This window comes from Athene noctua, chromosome 4, assembly GCF_965140245.1.
Source record: "Athene noctua chromosome 4, bAthNoc1.hap1.1, whole genome shotgun sequence".
In the NCBI taxonomy this organism is placed as follows: domain Eukaryota; kingdom Metazoa; phylum Chordata; class Aves; order Strigiformes; family Strigidae; genus Athene; species Athene noctua.
Window position 1 is genome coordinate 27,356,143 of NC_134040.1, and position 4,434 is coordinate 27,360,576.

Genomic DNA, 4,434 nt, shown 5'->3' on the forward strand with positions numbered 1-4,434 from the left:
ATACCAGCTCTCTACCTGTGTGACCCAGAACACGTGTTGCCCTCCACAAAATCTGCTGAAGTACCGAAAGTATACAGATAACTGCATTTTCTCCACAGGCATATAAATCCGTTTACCAGCATTTCAGAACTTCCCCTCTACTGGTGCGTACCTCCCAGCTAAGCACTACCGGCACTCACAAACTAGGTATCTCCTCACCTTAGTTTTCCAAGAAGCAGGGTCTGGTGATCGAGTGCAGAGCACACCTGCTTCACACCTCCACCATATCGTAATCAAAGCCTCTTACCTGCAGGTTCCTTCCCTTAATTTCATCTCAGGCTGTTTTCAGGGACTCCATCAGGAGCGGTTAAAAGCTGATAATCGAGTCATTGGTTTTCTGTAGCAGCACCCTTCTGTGCAGAGACAGACGGTACTTAATGGACTGTATATTCCCCAGTCTACAGACTACTATTCACTTAAGCATCCAGGAAAGAAACAAACCCTTATGTACTCAACCGTTATCAATATACCAACAATAAATGGAAAAGGTGAATCATGCATACTTTATATTAAAATATAGGCCTCTCCTAGCTTCACCACACACAGCATTTATCTCAGCAACATTCAGCAATATGTTACAGATGGACATTTTGAATGGAACTATGCAAATATTTGGAATATAAGACTGAAATACCCTACATTTCTTTCAAAAGTTGATGTATTACATTAAGTCTGCTGCTGCTAGAACAGACTACAAATATATCGGGCTTAACAACTTTCTCTAAGGACCCTAAATCTTGGTATACAATGCAGAAGGTTTTTTATTGAAAACAAACAACTGAAATGGCCCATTAGGACAGTTAGCCCAGAACCCTGTCTTGCCAGGTTCATTGCTTACAGTCAGGATCAGCGGTATAATGCAATTACATTGCTGTGTACTGTGCGGCATCTTAGGAAAATATATCTGATCATATATCTGTTTTTCTCTGGTAAAAAGAGCTTGTAGACAGCTTGATGGCAGGATATGGCTGGTCTTTGTGTGTGGCGATAGCCAGACTGATGGTAAGAATTAAAGACTAAACACTGTAATTGCCTGTGATTTTATTTGGTTTTGAGTAACATTTTGAATAATTTTTATATCTAAATGGCCTGTATTTGCCCATACTATTAAATTGTTACAGTGCTTGTTGTCAGGGTTTTGGCCCATTCCCAGGGATGGACATAATTTTTGGGGAAAATATATACTCAGGACTGCTCCCAGTAAGTAGTCCTGGCACAGTATACAGGCAGGGGTTGTATATTTTATCCATACATCCAGAGAACAGACCCTGGACCATTTTATTTACTTATGCTGACACTAATTTTCTCATACAGTCTTATAAACACCTCAAAGAAGGAGTAAGTTCTTCTTGTCCTGATTGTCTCATTTTGAGTGGATCTTGAAAGGTTACTAGGTAAAAGCCTTGGACCAAATAATTTCCTACCATGCAGTCAAACATCCAGGAGAAACTAATTCCATTCTGGTGGAATCAGTTTAGAGTATGAATAAGATTTCATTTGGTTATAGCTTTTGTAAATAAAATCTTGCAGCAGAAACATTTCTAATTAGTACAGTAATTATTAACATATCAAGAGCAATTTGAATCTTGAGCAGGAAATATCCCTTATGTTGGGAAATTTCTTTCAAAACCAACAGGTACTGCTTAGAATTGATAGAGTTGATTTCCCCAGTTAAAATGTCCCATCAGTAAAGTCACTCTGAGACTAGTGCATTACATGAATATGAAGGAAAAGGGCCCGAATAGAGGGTTTGCATCATCTCTATGGCTTCTCAGTTTCAGTAATGGGCAAAAGCCATGTTTGCCCAGCATAAGCCAGAAAGTGCCTACCTATTAGTGTCTTGGTGATAACTCACAGGCTAGGTAGTCTATACAGCTAAATCAAAAAAGACTAAGCAATATGACTGAGTCCAAATGACCAAATAATTTGTGTCCACACTGCTTTCTGGATTCTTTACAGATTTTGCTTTGGAGAAAGTTAATGGGAACAACCTCAAGCAGAAAAAAGTAGCAAAGTAGGAACTGGTGGTGTGGGTAATCTACCATGACAACTCAAATTCACTTTCTGAATCTTTTTTTTAAACACTTTAAATGCCCCCAGCATCACTCTGACTACCCTAGATTTCTGGTGCAATGAGATAGGATAATGTGGAATCATCACATGAATCTGTATCATTCATATTTACACTTTCTATTCTCGTCCAAGGCGCACATAAAATCTTCAACATGACCTTACCTAGGGACTGCTGGATGACTATGTGGAATGGATTGCAGAGAGAGGTCAGGAGTCCGTGACTTCCCTAAATAGGCAGGAAAAGGATCTTTGCAGGTAGGTCTTAGCATTAACATTGTCATCGCATTTTGTAAGGATGTGTTTCAGCAGCCTCGTGAACAGTTATGATACTAAGGCACAGGCGTGCTGTCATTTATGCTCATACAGTATCACAAAAGGAGTGAAATTGAGCCTCCTCATCCATGGCTTCTTGCTGTAGTTTAAAATGTAACTCAAACTCTATTTCATCTAGAAAAATATTTGTCTTTTCTAGTTGCTTTACTTTTAGGCTGATAAACACACTGAATTGTGTGGTGATTTTGTTACCTAGACAAGTATCTATAAGGAACAAATATGAAACCACTAAACTGATTTTCACTTATGATTTTAAAGCAAGATTTCACAGTAGGTCTCTCCAGGCGAGATCTAACCAAAGATTAATCCCAAGTCACCCAACTGTTTGGTATTAGCCTTAGGAAGTTTATTCTTCATAAAATAAAGCTCAGTTTTGATATTAGATGTTAATGCCTGTACTCAAACTGATCTGAGCTGATAGTATTACTGAAAAAGATTTTAGCAACTGATAGAAATTGAAGTACTATCTTTATTTGTGTATAACTAACACATATGGTAGGCATCGTTTAAAGTACTTCTCAAACTAGATGGCTTGGTACTCAATAATATCACTACAAAATAGGAAAGAAAAACTATTCACACTGATCTCCAGCGCAGAATGAAATCAGATGACTAGAGACTGAACAAGCTAGGTTCATGGAAACAATCTTTGAATATGATGGGTTGAATATAAAGAATGCACAGAACAGATCAAATCCAAAATGCAATACTGTATTTCTATTCACTGGGTATCAATGTGCCCCTTTTATTGGTCTTTCAGAATCCGAGGAAGTCGTGATTAGATGGCATGAGTGTTCCATTTTCAAAAGAACAGATAAATAGCATGAAAGTCCCCCTAAGAGTTTAAGAAGACACCCCCCACCCCCCCACCCCCATTTCTGGTTCCTAGTAAACTTTGCTGTTCTTTGAGAAATACCATTCCTTCAAGATATCATGCAATTCTACATCTGCAAATGCCAGAAATACGCGGGTGCCAACACCACTGAAAAAGTCCTTCAATATATTAAATGCTTCTCCTAACTACTCTTCTTGTCACAAATATTATTCACTATTCATTTCCAGTGACCTTTTTTGCAGTGTTAGATTGGTTTATACTTTAAACAAGAAGAATCTTAGTGCGGAGGTCTCCAATGAAATTTTATGAGATAATTATACAATAAATGATGAACGGAATTTAACACTACTATGTTGTGATCATCATCATTCTGTGCTTTAATGCTTTTATTATTGCCACTTCTAAAGGCCTCAAATGAGGCTATTGAGACTTTGCTGAATGCTGCACTTGCTCAGATGAAAAAAAATACTGTTTTTTTTTTCTTCCTGGGCTTTTGCAGCCTGATGCCCTGGCTGAAGTAAGTGGGGTCATATCAACCGAGTTAAGCACACCCACAAGTGTTTACTGAAAAAATACAAATGTAGTGCCTCGTTTAGTTTTCAAGAACAATGAGTAGACACAATCCAGTTTCTTGATAATTAGAAATCTGGATCATCATGAACAAATTACTTAAAGGCATTGTAGGAAGGTACTCCAGTACACGTGGAATACAAATTATCAGACCACAATGCTTTAAATCTCCATTACATTGAAGCCCAAGAAAGCTGCAGAAACAGGAAATTCACCCGTTTCTTCACCCATTTACTGTGTCAGAGATCTTAATAATTCCAGAATTAATTACGGAATATGTTTCAGAAATAAGTTTACTAGCAATTTGCTGTGTTATTGAGGTTGTAATCCCCAGTTTGTTCATTCACTGGGGTTTAGCGAGAGGGAGACTTGAACTGCATCTGATATGATGTCCTTATCATAACAGAATCAATTGTGAGGCTTTCCAGCACTGACAGGGACATAATGAAAACAGATCTGTCTTCTGACCTTGCTATCTCTTGTAGAGCAAGACGTGGCATCTTCAGAAGAGATGACAAACCACAGCTCCTTCTTTTGTCATAACATAATACATTTGATCACTAACCATGTCTTTCCGTTCAGCT